General features: G+C 41.4%; 1 protein-coding gene and 1 pseudogene across 1 annotated transcript in view; both read right to left on the bottom strand.

Moving 5' to 3' along the window:
• The window catches only part of ASTN1 (astrotactin 1), a 368,181-nt gene that overhangs the window by 279,607 nt on the left and 71,025 nt on the right, over window positions 1-17,549 (bottom strand). The window lies entirely within an intron of this gene.
• LOC138416256 (casein kinase I pseudogene) overlaps window positions 11,028-17,549 on the bottom strand; it is a 28,680-nt pseudogene continuing 22,158 nt past the window's right edge.

Below are 17,549 nucleotides of genomic sequence, written 5' to 3' on the forward strand. Positions count from 1 at the left end.
AAGGTGCTGGTGGAAGCTAGGGAGTGTTAATCTCCACGTGCAAGGCCAGTTTCTACTCTGGTAATTGTATTTTGCTTCAAAAAACTGTCCCTGCTGCTGCTGGGAGATGCAGTCTTCATTTTCACCTCTTCTAGTGACGTTGGGAGTTAAGGTCTCTCTGAGGGTGGCTTGCTGACCCTGGACGTGGCTTCATTTAGGGCATGGCTGCATATCAATGCTGGCTGAGCGAGGCTCTGGGTCCTGGGGTTTGCTGAGCTGTTTGCAAAGAGTTTTGGATTAAAGAAGTTGTATACCTGTAAGGTATTATTATCACCTAATCTTTTTCAATCTTCAACTCCAGTCCTAGTGATGAGGAACCAACCTGATGTGCCTCAGAGTTTCAGTTTAGTATAAGCCTAAAGGCTTGGATTTTGAAAATATAGCTGAACCCCTCAGATGTGACAGAATTGAACTGGAAATCTACTTAAGCACCTAAAGAGAATGGAAGGCTTCCTACTGCTACCCACAGAGATGCTGGCCTGCCTGCTGCTTCTGCCACCGCTGAGAAGCCAAGACAAAGTTCCATTGCCAGAGTTGAATAATACTCACTCCTAAGTGCCCAACCAAGCTTTCAGGTGCTCACTATCTCACAAGGGATGAAACGCAGGTAGTTTTCTTGAGCTTGAGAATCAGATCCATAAGCCAAAGACACAGATAAGCTGGCATGGCTGTGCCACCATGTGCCTGAAGAGATACTTCACTGAGCGCAGCTAGCGTCACCATCAAAAAATCAAGGAGGCAGGCAGGACATACACAGTGGAAAATACATGTATTTTGGAGTTAACAACAAGCCAAAAGGTGATACATTCATCTTTTTAAAAAAAATTTTGTTGATATTGCTGTTGTTGTTTAGTCACTAAGTTGTGTCCAACTCTTTGTGACCCCATGGACTGTAGCCGGCCAGGCTCCTCTGTCCATGGGCCTTCCCAGACAAGAAGATTGTAGTGGTTGCCATTTCCTTCTCCAGAGGATCTTCCTGACCCAGGGATTGAACCTGCTGTTTCCTGTACTGGCAGGCAGATTCTTTGCCATTGACCCACCCGGGAAGACACTGTTGACAGTACTTATTTTTTAAATTATTTTACACATTTCTCTTTTAAAATGTAGCATGCTCAGTCTAAGAAAATAAACATCTGAGAAGTTTCTGAAGCAAAACTTCTACGCCTCTATCTTGCAATTCCACTCCTGGAGAGTAGCTAATAGTAAAGTGCAAAATACATCTTTGCACACCCTCCTCTAAACTTGTAAATATATACAAACACACATAGAGTTTTTCTTCCCTCTTGCCTTTTTCCTTCTCTTTCTTCCTTTTTCAAAAAAAAAAAAAAGAGTAGTCAAAACATCAAAACTCTTCCATGAAGGTTTAGAAAACTCATTGGATATAAGCTGCCCTACCTGGCCTAGAGTCAGAACTAGCCAAAAAAATATTGCCTGTCTCTTGTCTCTCTCCCCTCACCACACTCCCTTCTCTTTTATGGGAGGGACAATGGGCATGAGATCCATGGGCAGTGAGCAAGCAAGAGAGGATGTTGGTTTTTCTTGGTTTATGTAGCCAACACAACCAGTCCTTCTGAGCAGTGGAGGTGACCCAGGAGCCCTTGCCTAATATCATCACTGTGGAGGCATGGAGGCTTCCAGATCACTGTACTCTGTCTGATGCCAAGAGTCTTCCTGCTCAGTGGGGAGCTCATGCCACCAGGTGGTTCTTGATGGCCCCATGAGAGTTTCTGAACTGTTTCTGAATGGGACCAGACTTGACCCTTCCAATAACAAAGGCTTCTATGGCGGTTAAAGCCATTTGTGTTAGTTAATGTGTTCATCTTTGTTCCATAGCTATGATGGGAAGGAAAGAGAGACAGAGGACAAGGCAGCATAGGGACACTACACCCTGAAAACATTTAAGGCAAATAAGATCAACAAGTATGCACTTCTCAATTTCCCGAGTCCAGAATGCTAGAAACCTTATCCGATGCCCCCCAGGATACACATACCTACCCACACCACCCTCTCTCACACACACTCATAACTCACATAAAGACAGATGAAGAATGAGTTATATCTATTCTTACTCACCCTATGGCCTCTTCCCTGAACTGCCCCAGTTCAAGCCCTGCTCTCCACTTGCACATCACACTCTCCCCAGTTCTAGCTGAGGTTCTTCCTCAACCCGACAAACCCCATCAAAACCGACCCTTAGAAAAGGGCTAGAAATCAGACACTGAAATAGAAATTAGAAGTCACTGAAAACAAGTCGCTTTTCCCAAGGTGTAAACAGTCAGTAGCTGAACAAAGCTCTGGTTTCCTTTAATAAAAACAGGGCATCCTCTTCACTTCTACCACCAAAAGCACTAGTTGCTCACGTATTAGTTTAACTCTGCTCACATGAGCATAAATGTATACACGGTGAAACACACCACTCAATCACCACCACTAGCATCAATGCAATCCAATCAACACAACTCAACACAACACATGACAAAGATCCCATCAATTTAGAAAGTCGTGACCTATACACAGTTAAACTGATAATCTCTGCAATTCATTTTTACTAGAAGAGCCAACCATCACCATATGACAAGGTCCTAGATGAAGGACACTCCCCACAATCAGTAACCTACACAATAGCACTTTGTTCATCTACTATATATGTATATATCCACACTCACATCTACTATATATATGCCTACTATATATGTATATATCCACACTCACATCTACTATATATATGCATATATCTGTGCATTTACTCTATTTAGTTTCTCTATCTTTCCTTATTTAAAACATCACTAACATTTAGCTGAGTTTATGCCATGTGCAAGACACAGACCTTCCTTTACTTGCATTAAATTGTTTAATCCTCAGAAGAACTCCACAGTGTTGGTATTCTTTTTAGACTGTAAGCTTCCTAAAGGATAAAGATTCCTGAGGCAGTCTTATGTTTGCAGTCTCTTGGTAGTGTGTCTAATACATAAACCAGGAGGGCAGCTTGAGAGATAATTAATATCATGATGAAATCTTAAAACTGTAAGAGATTACAAAAGTCATCTAGATCTTATATCCACCTGATCATAAATTCCATTCAAACGGTCATCTGGCTTGTGCCAACAAAGCGCAAGCAACACTCCACCTTTGAATAAAGACCACCCATCCACAGGGAGCTCAGTTGAAATGTTCTCTACTTTGAGTCAAAACATTTCCTTCTCTGAAGCCTCAAGCCATCAATCCCTTGTATTCATTAGCCTTTTCTGACATCTACATGAAAGACCGTCAAATATTTGAAGTCTGCTCCAATGGTTTCCAGATCTTTTTCTGATGAAATGGAACTATTTCATTCAATTGTTCCTCATCCTTTCAACATCTTTTGGGACTCCTTTACTATTCCTTTTACCTGCCTTTGTTTTCAAGAGTGGATGGAAAGAAGACTAAACTCAAATGTTAACAAGGAGCAGGTGGGTGACATAAATGTATGAGTGTGGCCCTGCTTATAGTAATGAAGGGGTCATAGGGCTGGTAGTGAAAGAAGAGGCCCATCTTACCAAAATACCTTCAATGAGAAACAGGCTTTGTGAAAGCCAACTGTAACATGTATTTGGCCTAGAGTCACCCACTAACTAGATATTTCCTGAATCACAGCAACCAGAACTGACCTCAAAAGTCTGGGTGTCATTTGACCAGCTCAAAAGAAATGATGTTAAGCTCTCATTGGAATAACTATACTTCTATTAATGCTGCAAACATTACATTAACCTTTTAGGATGTGACATTCTGTTGACTCACATCAAGCTCTCTGTGAAGTAAAGCCTGGAATTATTTTTATAGGGCTGTTATTAGTTGTTTTTCTTGAATGCAGTTTTAAGACTCTATGTTTATTCCTATGAAATTTTACCTTGTCAGATTCATCCCATCTTTCCAATCATCAAGATTCTTCTGAGTACTGACTTTGCCATTTTTGCCATCCAATAGAAATATTCCCCTTGCTAGTTTCAAGTAACCAATAATTATGATAAGCATGCATTTTTATTGAGATATAATTCACATACCATATAATCAACCCTTGTATATTGTACCAACAGTGATTTTTAATATATTTGCAAAGTTATACAACCAGCACTACTATCTAATTCCAGAAAGTTTTCATCATGCCAAAAAGAAACTCTATTTCCACGAGCAGTCCCCATCCCTAATCCCTCCATCCTCTGGCAACCACTAATTTACTTTCTATGGAGTCTCTATGGAGTCGCCTATTATGGGCATCCCATATAAATGCAGTCATACATGGTGTTTTGTGTCTGATTTCCTGTGTGTGTAGCATGATGTTTTCTAAGATGCATCCAAGTTGTAGCACTTACCTATACTTCATTTGTATGATCAAATACTAGTATATTGTATGGATAGAACACATTTTAGTTATTCATTCTTCAATTAATGTGCACTTGGATTGTTTGCATTTTTGATGTTATAAATAATGCTTCTATGAACATTTATGTGTAAATTTTCTCACTGATAGATGTTTTCAGATCTCTTGGGTATATACCTAAAAGTGGAATGGCTGGGTCATATGGTAACTCTATGTTTAACTATTTTGAAAAAATGCCAAATCATTTCCTGTATCAGCTAAACAATTTTACATTTCCATCAGCAGTGTATGAAGGTTCTGATTTCTCCACATCCTTGTCAACACTTATTACTGTGTTTGATTTTAGCTACCCTAGTGGCTATGAAGTGGTATTTCTTTATAGTTTTTAAGGCCCGTCTAGTCAAGGCTATGGTTTTTCCTGTGGTCATGTAAGGAGGTGAGAGTTGGACTGTGAAGAAAGCTGAGCACCGAAGAATTGATGCTTTTGAACTATGGTGTTGGAGAAGACTCTTGAGAGTCCCTTGGACTGCAAGGAGATCCAACCAGTCCATTCTAAAGGAGATCAACCCTAGGATTTCTTTGGAGGGAATGATGCTAAAGCTAAAACTCCAGTACGCTGGCCACCTCATGCGAAGAGTTGACTCATTGGAAAAGACTCTGATGCTGGGAGGGATTGGGAGCAGGAGGAGAAGGGGACGACAGAGGATAAGATGGCTGGATGGCATCACTGACTCGATGGACATGAGTCTGGGTGAACTCCGGGAGTTGGTGATGGACAGGGAGGCCTGGTGTGTTGCGATTCATGGGGTCGCAAAGAGTCAGACACGACTGAGCGACTGAACTGAACTGAAAGACTAATGCTGTTGAGCATCTTTTTATTGGCTTATTGATCATTTGTACATTTTCTTTGGAGGATGTCTATTCAAATCTTAGCCCAATTTTTAGTGGGATTACTAGTCTTTTTATTGCTGAGCTATAGTTAGTTATATCTTTTTTGGATACATGATTTTTAAAAGTATTTTGGATACTTGATATCAGATACATGATTTGCAAATATTTACTCTTACCCTGTGGGTTGTATTTTCAATTGTCCCATGTTATTCTTTGAAACACAAGCGTTTTGAATTTTGAAGTCCCATTTATCTGATATTTTTCCTTTGTTTCTTGTGGTTTCAGTGCCATAGTTAAGATGTCTAATCCAAAATCACGAAGACTTAAACCTGTGTTTTCTTCTAAAGGTTTTGTAGTTTTAGCTCTTACATTTATATATTAAATCCACTGTATTTTCTGCACTAGTGTGAGATAAGGGCTCAAGTCACTCTTGTGCATGGGATATGCAGTTTAACAGTTGTATTAGCACTCTTTCCACTGCCCCTCCACTGGACAGTCCAGGCACCCTTATCAAAAAATTGTCTATAAACATAAGGGTTTATCTCTGTCATCTCAATTACATTCAATTTTTATATGTCTATCCTTATGCTAGTAGTGTGCTGTCTTTATTACGGTGGCTTTGTACGACAATCAGGAAAGAGCCTTGTGGCATGAGAATATAAGCTCCATGAAGACAAAGTAGGAACTTTGTCTACTTTGGTGAAGAGTACATCTTCAGGATTTAGAGAAGTGTCTGACACATAGTAAAGCTCAGAATAAATATCCTTTGACATTGAAAAAATGATTGAATAAAAATACGATTAGAATCCACTATCAAATTTCAACCACAGATGAATCTGCTTCTTGGGCCAGCATTCTGCTTTCTCCTTCCATCAAGTCTGGAAAGCTTGTGTGGAAGACCTTGCCAAATATTTTGCTGAAGTCTAAAGGACATTTATTTTAATGCTCGGTGTCAGAATACCCTATCTGACATCTATCAACTTAGAGTTACCAAGAGAACAATGACTTAGACTATTCCTAGCACAGGCAGGACAGCACCAGCTGATTTAAGAAGGAAATTCTTTCTTACCTATTTCTTTAAAACCATTAGTACCAACTTAGAAGAACTGCAAAATCCTGTGACAACCACACTCATATCATTTTGAAGTTTAAGAACCCATCTGATAAGCTGATACTCTGAGATGCCACATTTGCCCCTTTTGGAAGGGCATGCCCAGGAAACAACGGTGAAAAACAAGCAATGACGGCCCTCAATAGTGGCTCTGTCAGAGCTCTCCCCATTTCTGAATGGGACCTGAATGACTGAAAGATTGGGTAGTGGGTAGATTTTGTCAAAAAAAAAAAAAAAGAAATATCAACAAAGAATAGGAGACATTTCCAATTTTCCCACAGATAAACACCTAACAGTTTTAATTTTTAAAGTTCTATTTTTTTCCTTAATTGTATGTGACAGTGGACTTTTCAGCTGTGTGTCTAAATCCAAGACTGTTAGGTTTCCAAATTTAATTGAAGGTTTACATTTGGGGGTTTATGATTTGCATGCAGATCTGCATACAAATACTGATACTGACATCAGCTCCCAAGAGAGCCTGACTTATAGAAATACCCTTGCCTGAAATCTCATGAACTTTCAGGCAACTTCCATAATTCAGTCATTACAGCCTTATGTACCAATGCTGCCTCCTTACTAAGAAAAAAACATCTTCACAATTTTCATTTGAAATTGCTACACAAATTGCCTCATTTAGTCTTCTCAATTGAAACAGATATTGTCTTCTGCTGCAGAGATGAGAACAGCAAGGCTGAGAGAAGTTAAGAAAATTATCAGTTCATAATCAGAGGAGCCAAGTTTCAAACCCAGGTCGGTCTGACACCAAACTGTACATCCTACCTCTTAAAAGAATATAATGCATTATAAATGCACAACGGGGTAGTTTCAAACAAAGAGTGGCTGCCTGAGCACATGACTGTCTCCTGAGCAAAATCCAATTGCCTCTCTTTCTCTAAATCCTTGCTTTGGACTTTGTCAATTCAAATGCCCATAATCTGAAGCCCACTATCTTTTCATCTTTCTCACATTCTCAACATGTATTTTCATTCCCAATGTTTGCTTTTTGCAGGGGGGTGCAAAAAACTCTTTGTGTGACATCTTTTTAACAAGTTTTTGAGTGTACAGTACAGTGTTGTTAACTATATACATAGCTCTGTTGTATAACAGAGCTCTAAAACTTTTCCATCTTGGATTCCTGAAACACTATACCCGTGGAAAAGCAACTCCCCATGTCTTCCTCCCTCTGATCTCCAATATCCACCATTCTACTTTCTGAATATATGCATTTTACCTCTTTGAATACCTAATATAACTGGAATTATGTATTATTTTTCCTTCTGTGATGTTTATTTTCATTTATTCATAACAGAAATTTAGATTGTCCCATATCTTGGATATTGTTAATAATGGGCAATGAACATGGAAATGCAAGTATCTCTGTGAGATCCTGTTTCTCAGTTCTTTTGAATAAGTAGCCAGACGTGGGACTGCTAGATTATTTTATATAGTAGGTCTACCTTTAATGTTTTGAGGAATCTTCATAACCTTTTCCATAGTGGCTGAACCATTTTACATTCCTACAAACAGTCTATGATGGTTCAAATTTCTCCACAGCCTTATCAACACTCTTTCTTTTATGATAGCCATTGCAACAGGTATGAAGTGATAGCTTATGATCTGTGCTTCTCTGGTGATTACGTATGTTGAGTATCTTTCATAAACCTGTTGACCATTTGTCTTAGAGAAACATCTATTCAAGTCCTTGCATGCTACACTAAGTCGCTTCAGTCATGTCCAACTTTCTGGGACCCCATGGACTGTAGCCTGCCAGGCTCCTCTGTCCATGGGATTCTCCAGGCAAGAATACTGGAGTGGGTTGCCATGCCCTCCTTATGCCTCCTGCATTGGCAGGAAGGTTCTTTGCCACTAGTGTCACCAAGTCCTTAGCCCATTTTTAAATGAAGTTATTTGGTTTTATCATTGCATTGTTGGAGTTCTTTAATATTCTGGACATTAACCTCCTATCATACTCACAGTTTGCAAATATTTTCCCATTCCACAGGTTGCCTTTTTACTCTGTTGATTGTTTTCTTTGATGTACAGAAGCTTTTCAGTTTGATGTAATCCCACTTGTCTATCTTTGCTTTTGCTGTCTATGTTTTTGATGTCATAGCCAAGAAATGATTGCCAACACCAACCTTATACAGACTTTCCTTTCTGTTTTCTTCAAGAAGTTTTATAGTTTCAGGTTTTATGCTTAAGTATTTAATCCATTTTGAGTTGATTTTTGTGTATGCTGTAAAATAAGGGTCCAACTTCATTCTTTAGCAGGTAGATATTCAGGTTTCCCAATGCCATTTATTAAAGAAACTTTTCTTCCCCCATTGTGTAGTCTTGGCAATACTGTTAAAGATCATTTGACCACATGTACTTGGGTCTACACTCTTTATTCTGTTCTATTGGTCTATATGTTTCCTATTATGCCAATACCATACTGCTTTGATCAGCACAGCTTTATGTTTTGAAGTCAAAATGAAAACACATCCCCTGTGCATGGGTTAAAAGACTTACTATTCTTAAAATATCCATATTATTTTAAGTGATCTAAAGATTCAATGCAAGGCCTATTAAAAACTCCAATGGCAAATTTTTAAGAAATAGGAAAAATATCCTAAAATTCATACAAAATCATGAGGATCCTGATAGCCAAAACAATCTTGAGAAACAAGAACAAAATTCAACGAGTGGTTTTTTTTTTTTTTACTATCTTTGCTTCTTGTGAATCAACCCCCTAAAAAAGAAAATGGCAGAAATTTTTGCACGTCTACGACACACTCTTTTTGAATACCAGCTTTGAGAGAGAACTTCGTTGTTATTCAGATGCATGAATCCCAGACAACTCAAGACTGCTTGTGCATCTCAAGTCTAATATAGCTAACTTCTAGAAGTAAACCCAATTTAGAACAACTCACGGTGGTGATGGTTTAGTCACTAAGTCGTGTCTGACTCTTGTGACCCCATAGTCTGTGCCTGGTTCTTCTGTCCATGGGATTTCCCAGGCAAGAATACTAGGTTGCGATTTCCTTCTCCAGGAAATCTTCCTAACTGAGGGATCAAACTCCTGCCTCCTGCATTGCAGGCAGATTCTTTCACTGCTGAGCCACTAGGAAGCCCCAGAACAATTTATACAGAGATCTTAATGGTTTCCTCATTCTTTCTCAGCCTTGACAAAACTGCCATCATTTTGTTCATCACTATCATTTCTCCCATCATCACCACCACTAGGAAAAAGCTGTGGTATTTTCAAAGAAAATTTACATTATTGTTTCTTCCCCACTGCCCAATATCTTCACCTTATTTCATGGACAGATTTCTCCATACAGGTTCAGCCTTAACCAAGCGCAGCTCTCACTGAACACAGTCTTTAGGGTTAGAACCTGGTTTCAGTCCCAGATTCATCATCTATCAGCTGTATGTCTCTACACAACTCATTTAATAAATCTAATCTTCCATTTCCTCACATAAAAGTAGCTATAATAATGATACCTATATCAAAGGTTTATCATAAAAATGAAATAAATAATACAGTGCCTGCCTGGTGCACAGAGAAGCTTGCATTACAGCTATTCTTATTTGTGGCTTCCCGGGGTGGCTCAGACAGTAAAGAATCTGCCTGCAATGTGAAAGACCCAGATTCCATCCTTGGGTCGAGATGATCCCATGAAAGAAACGGCAAACCACTCCAGTATTCTTGCCTGGAAAATCTCATGGACAGAGGAGCCTGGTGGGCTATAGTCCGTGGGGTCCCAAAGACTTGGACACGACTGAACAATTAACACAGTATTATTATTACCATTATTTTGGTTTCATTTTCCACTAGAAAAAAAAAAAAAGCCCCTAAATTTTCTGGCTTCCAGGAAGCATCAGAGAAACCAGGTTCCATTTCAGAACACGTTGTAAAGCAAGACCTAGATGCACACGCTGCAGGGAACGCCTCTGGTTGCTCGGTGTAGCATGCAGGCCTTTGGGAAACTATGGGGACCGCACAAGGGGCGCGACCCGCCCCACTCATACCTGCGGTGTTGCCCGTTTTAAGGCGCTTGTCTCCCACTGCTTGGCCAGTAGTGCAGAACCGACACAAGTAGACCCACGAGACCACGTGGTGGCCGCCACGCCACGTGTTTGGCTCACTCCCAGAGCAGGTGGGCTGCAACCCGCCTGCCCCCAGCCCCAGGACACACCCGCCAGCCTGGGCTTGGGAGTAGCGTCTGGATTGCGGACTACCCTCACCCAGCCTTCCCCTTTGGTCTAGGGAGGCTCACCCCTAGCAGCAACGCCTAGCAGCCTCCCCTAGAGAAAACGGCGTCCGGATGGAAGCAGACCAACTGCACTTTATGAAACTAACAGGATCGGGGGCCACGCTACTCAGCAGGCACAGGCGGAGGCGCAGGGCAGGACAGTTGCTAGGGTTTTCTTTGTTTTCCCTTGTTTTAAACAGTTAATGTGCTCGGAGAGCCGGACTAGACGCCGGCGTAGGAATCTCGGCCAAAGTCTTCTGTGAAAGAAGACGCCACGTGGGCTGAAGAGGGTAGCTCCGGCGGCCCCACAGTCCGCGTCCGGCTGCGGCCAAGTGGCCATGGACAAGTTGGCCCCGAGGGGCCGCAGCGGGACGATTCAGCGGCAATGGCGTCAGGGTCGCATGTGTCGCTGCAGCGATTTTCTCGTTCTCTTCTGAAAGAAACAGCAGCACCTTGGTGTCATCAGCCACCTCCACCTCCGCAGGGACTGTGATAGGGACGCCAAAGTGACCGGCAGTGGGTTCGTCAGCATTCAGGCGCCTGCGGGTGGAGTTCGGTGCCTTGTTTCTGCAGGGTAGCAGGGCTTCGTTGCGCGCTGGAGGCTGCGAGGGCGGGTCAGTGGGACCGTGCTGCAGGCATGGGGAGGGGCTATCCGGCCCAGTCGTAGCCAACCACGAGGCGGCTGTGGTCAGAGGTGATAGAGCTCGTGTAGGTGGTCGGAGTCCGGCGCTGGGAAGAAGTCCAGGCGCCGGACGTGGCACAGGTACAAGGCTGTCTCCTCCGGGAAGCTCTTGCGGAGCATCTCGATGAGCATAGCCCGCTTGGTGTCCGAGATCTTCTGGGAAATTTTCTTCGAGCACGTGGGCCTTGAACCCCTGGCTGCGCGGGCTGCCGCATAGGAATAACAGGAACCGGTGGCCCAGGGTCTCCAGGTCATCTTGGTGGCTCTGCTCCTGCCCAGGTACGTGTTGATGCTCAAGCAACGCGCCGTGCCCATCACCTCTTGCTCTCGCGGTACAGGATGTGATCATTGGTCTCGGGGTCGCTGGACTCCTCGGCCAGGTGCAAGTTGATGATGTGGGTGGTGTGCTGCTGCTTAGTGCCCGGCGACCCCCCCACCGCTCCCCCTGAAAGTTCTTGGGCTTCACATCCGGCTAGATAAGGTTTTGGTGTGCGTGTTCTCACTCCAGGCGGAGGGACCAGCAAGATTGCGATTATGAGCACTGTTTTGAGAATGAATGTGCAGTTGGGAGTAGAACAGGTCCTCTACACCGAGCAACTCCAGCTCTGAGTGTTGTGCTTCCCCCACTGGTCAAAGGAGCAAGGACGCCCTCTGTGTCACTGAGTTGCTCTCAGAAGCAGGCCTCCAGGTACATACAGCTGCGGCACCAGGACTTGACCAGCTCTAACTTGATAGCTATGTATTCATTTGTATAGAGATTCTTTTCTAGCCAAAGTTTCTAACTGTTGCTAAGTGGCTGTCTACTCTCCCCTAACCTCTTAAATGACCCAGTCTGTGATTTAGGTTCCAAGAGGTCATAAAGTGAACCCAGATCACCTTCTATTAATGTTAAATGAGCCTGTAATGCACGTTGGGCAGCAAATCAAAACCACTGTTAGCAGCTACTCTAACTGAAGAAGTTCCTGTCTGTTAAAGGACCAGCTGCCCTTTCATAAAAGACCACTTTTTTTTCCTATGAATAATACATAAAATAGTAGGGAAGAAAATACATTTCCATTAAGCAATATCAATTCTCAACACACTGGATATAATCCTTATACTTCTATAATTAAAAATTAAACACAAAGTATTATGTTGAAGAAACTCCAAAGCTGATTTTTATGTACTCTCTTTTTTCTCTGAAAACCTCATTCTTACCCAGCCTTTCAATATAATTATATTCCAGGGAAAAAGTGGCAGGCAGAAAAGAATAAATCAACATATAATCTTCCTTTAAAGTCCTGGCTTATATTTTACGATGTGTACAGGCTGTTTAAAAAAAATCAGGTCTGAAATTTTCCACAATGAACATATGCTATCTTCCATTATTTTGCTATTTTTAAGGGGAAAATCATGCAACATATCGGATCTGTTGTATTCCTAGACACAAGAGACTTTAGTTTACTGTGCAGACTTTCATTGATTGTGTGAGTTTCTATTAACCTATTTCTAGATCTTAAGTCCCTGGCAAATAGCTGGTGCTTAATGAATACTTTTCTGAATAAATAAATACTAATATTAAAAATAAAGACTAAGAAGATATTTGAGGATGGGACAATTCAATGTTTTGCCAATATTATTGCCCAGTGAATTTTCCCCTCCTCTGCTCCACTTCCTTCTTTACTAAATAAAGACAGAGCAATTTCAGGGAAAATATCATTAGGAAGTGGGAGGATTCTTTTTACTGTTGTCGTTAATTCACTTGGGACAAACATTCTCATTTATTTAAGAAAGTCCATTGAGTAAAAGTCCATTAAGTAAAAGTCACTGAACTCAGGAAAGTATGGGCATCTATCTTCCTAAGCTATGAAAGTAAAAAGTAATAATATATTACAACAAAAAACTAGGTTATATGCATTTTGATCAACATACCCAAATTGATTAAAATTCAAATCACAGGATTTTTAAAGATTCTTACTTTCTTGGAAAATAACCCTTGGGTAAGCTGAAGTAGAAGAAGTTAAGTGATATTCCAAAAGATACAGAACTAGTAAGTGGTAGAAAGACTTGTTCTCAGGTACTAATTCCAATTTCAACACATGTTCTGTTTCACCTCATTCTACTATAAACCCTTTAGTGCTTTATAGACAGACAATAAAAATTAGTTAATACAGATGATGACGATAATGAAATTTCACTGTGCTGGAAACAGGGAAATGAGGTCAGTTAGCTGGCATTTGGTGATGCTTTTGTTAAGGCAGAACATTTATTATTCTCTCTCTCTCTGCATATAAAAAAAATCTATGTACTTTGCTAAAAAAAAAAAAAAGCCTTAGGCAACTAAATATCATTCATTAAAACATTTAAGACAAGTGACAGCTTCTAGTAATACATTTCCAGAACAGAACAAGCAGGATAAAGATAGCTTAGAAACTGCATACATAGAGAATTTTTCTACTGATACCCTAATCCCCTGCTGGCCAATTTTTAAAAGTGGGCTTTTATTGTACCATAAAAATGAACAGGCTGAGGCTTTCGCATCCGGAGAAAGGTTGGTACCTGCACGAAAAATGTTTTGCCTTTCAGAGTCCAGGATGAGAAAAAATCCTTGTTACTCTCGGGTGAGGAAAATGAACCATTGTGATAGAATTGGGTATTGAAACGCCATTTGTGAGTAGCACATAAACTATACCTTGAGCAAGATGATTCCATTTCTAAGATGATTACTGATGCAAGGTTGGTCCAGGGGTCCTTTCCCAGTGTTACCACTAATATGACCTCATCTTTTCAAAACCAAAGACCCAGCTTTGGAGAACTGTTTGACAGTAGCTTTGAAAGCTAAGCACTTTGTATCCAGAAATTCCAGTCATCAGTGTATACCTAATATGCATTTGTATATGAGTCAAAAAACATTCACAAGAATGCTCATAGCAGCCCTATTCAAAACTGCCCCAAACTGGAAAGTACCCAAATGGCCATCATGAGTAGGATGGAGAAATACATTGTGTTGTAGTCACACAATGGAGTACTGTTTTGCAGTGATAGTGAGTGAACCAGAGCTACTCTCAATAACACAAACAAATTTTCACAAAAACACACTGTAGAGTAAAAGAAGCCACACAAAATGTTTGAACCCTATGATTCTGTTATATAAAATTTCAAAGTGATCCAGTTAATCTGTGACGTTACAAATCCAGGTAATGCTTCCCCTGGTGGAGGGGGTGGTGGTGACTGGAAGGGGCACAAGGAGGATTTGGGGGCGGGGGGTGCTCATTCTGTTTTCTTTCTTGATCAGGGTCCTGGTTATACAAGGTTGTTATCTTTGTTTAAATGCACTGACCTTTAGGCTTATGATTTGTAAGTTAATATGAGTGTATATCTATGTCATTTTTAAAAAATTGAGCTCTGAACATTTTCCTATAGAAACAAGATAGGGCGAGAGTGACACATTAGTAGAAGAGATGTCCCATTAGTAAGATAAAGAATGACTGCACCCACAGGCAGCCTTCCCTCCCTTGCCCTGTCTTACCCTCATCATTGCTTATGAAACTGGTCATCAGCCTGCAAATGAGGAACACAAATGTATAAATGTCACATTCTTATGCAGGAACCAAGGCACTCACTTCTTTTTGCCCCAAGGCAGGATTGGGTCTCAGTTTTCATATACTAAAAATGGACCTATTAGGGTAATGAGGGAGTTCATGTCTGTCATTTCAAGTTGATTGGTGGCAGTCTGTGTTATCTGAGGTGTGTCCCACTAATTAAAGAGAAATCAGATAAAATCAGGGAACATACATCATTTGGGGACATGGACTAATTGGGCATTTGTCCTCTGTGCTCCATCTGTAAGCACTACTGAGGGAACACAGGTCTGTCCTCAAAATTTAATAAATGGAGGAAGAAATAAACTTTTAAGTACTTATTATGAGCCAATACAGTGTTAGGCATTTAAATAATCTTCACAGTAACTTTCCAGGGCAGGTAATACTGGCCTCATTTTACAGAGAAGGAAGCAAACTCTGAAAAAAGGATGAAACCTATGGAAATTGTACTGCTGCTAAGGGAAAAGAGATTCAAATTTGGGACCATTGACTCCTCAGGCTATTTTCATACAGTATAGTTTCTATGGAGATCAACAGCCCTTTGGCAAAATGTCTGTATTCTTTGGAGAAAGATATGGCAACCCACTTCAGTATTCTTGCCTAGGAAATCCTATGGACAGAAGGGCCTGGCAGGCTACAGTCCATGGGGTAATAAAGAGTCAGACACGACGGAGCAACTAAATAACAACAATCAGATTCCTTAGAGAAAAGAACCTAAGGATTCTTTTCAACTCTCCTTCAAATCAATCCAAACACCAGGGAGTATTCCAAGTGCAAGGAAAAACAGAGTTTTGCCTGAAAAAAAAAAAAAAAGTCTTAAATAGCTGGGAGTAGTGAAGGTTTAAATTTTTCACAGTTGTCATCACTGGGTCAGACCACTTTCTCAGTCAACCCCAATATTCTTTCAGAAATGATGGTAGCAAAGGGGTGGTCTATGAAATACCTTCCAAAAGGCAGTCCTCAAAGCTTTAGGCATTCACATTCATGTTTAATGCATCTAACTTCCTTTAGACTCAAGAAGGAATTACTCCTAGCACTGCAGAACTGGCCAAGATCCAAAGAGGAAGAAGAAACCGGTGGTGCCAACCCTTAAGACTTTAGAGAAACCATAAACCGGATGTATTGCTTTGAGGTATCAGAACTCCAACTGGGAGCAGACCTTGCCTGAAAGCTATTCCCTGACCATCGTGGCTGTTGCTGTGACCTAAAATAAACATCTGATTCTGCCTACCTTAGCTTTCCCACACTGCAGAAAGATGATAAGAACTCCTGCCTGTCCTCAAAGATGTTAAAAGAACCAGCTAATGTTTGCAGGAAGAAGCACCATGTCAGGGCCAAGTGACCACCAGTTCAAGGAGCCTTGAGCAAGGCACGTTGGTGGTGTTCTTGCAGAGATCATATGTGTTCTCACCTCCCAAAAGAGAAGGTTTGAGAGTGACCTCCTACCTCGTCATAAGACACAAAAGCAAATAGATGAGGTAGAGATATATTAGGGGACTGGATGAAGAAGTCAGAAAAAAATCAGAGTGCAATTTGCCAGGCTAAATGAGATCTCCAGTAGCCCTGTCCTTACATGCAAAATCACAGGCAGCCATGTGTCCTCTGCATGCTCTCTGGCAGGGTTAGCAGGACTGGGCACTGGGAGAGTTGAATGAAGCCACACTGGAGGGCTGGTCAGGAGAAAGCAGCCTCAGAGACTCTGAATTAAAACTGATCTAACATGACAACAGAGAAGAGGATACACTGAGTGACAGAGACAGAGTGGGTCTGCAGAAACAGCAAAGCAATGGATAGATCAAACTTACTAGCTGGCTTCTGATCAGGTGACTCTCCTCCAGGGCTTCCATCAGGTGGCAAGCAGAAGTGAATACTAAGAACGAACTCCCAGACTCTGAGTTAGGTCATTTTACATGTTTATCAAACCAGTCAATCCTAAAGGAAATCAGCCCTCAATATTTATTGGAAGGACTGATGCTGAAGCTGAAGCTATAATGCTTGCTGAAGCTATAATACTTTGGCCACTTGATGCAAAGAGCCAAACCACTGGAAAAGGCAAGAGGAGAAGAGGATGACAGAAGAGAGGATGAGATGGTTGGATGACATCACCGACTCAATGGACGTGAGTTTGAGCAAGTTCCGGGAGATGGTAAAGGACAGGGAAGCCTGGTGGGCTGCAGTCCATGGGGTGGCAAAGAGTTGGACATGACTTAGTGACTGAACAACACACGTTTATCACACAGTCCTCATCAGCCCCTGATGAGGGTACTATCATTTTTTAAGAAATGAGTTCAAGGTGAAAAAGTAACTTGCCTAAGATAATGACTAAAATATAGGTCTGGCTGACACAGGAGCCCTTACTCCTTAAACTGGGTCCTCCATCTCATCGCAGTTATTCACAGTGTCAACTAGCTCTAAGCAAATTCCTAGGCCAGCTCAGTTAAACATCCAAACCATGGTACCTGGCTTTAGAGTTAAAGCGTATGGCCTGAACTGCAGTGACTCATCCAACAAGCATTTGAAGAAGGCCTGCTATGGGACAGGCTTGTGCTAGATGTGTATAACGCAGGCAAAAGAAGACCGACTCCTTGAGTTTGGTGATGTCCTTCAGCTCCAACAAGCATGGTGGGATAGCCATTCTGGGCAAGTGCTC

Source organism: Ovis canadensis, chromosome 12 (genome assembly GCF_042477335.2).
Source record: "Ovis canadensis isolate MfBH-ARS-UI-01 breed Bighorn chromosome 12, ARS-UI_OviCan_v2, whole genome shotgun sequence".
NCBI classification, from domain to species: domain Eukaryota; kingdom Metazoa; phylum Chordata; class Mammalia; order Artiodactyla; family Bovidae; genus Ovis; species Ovis canadensis.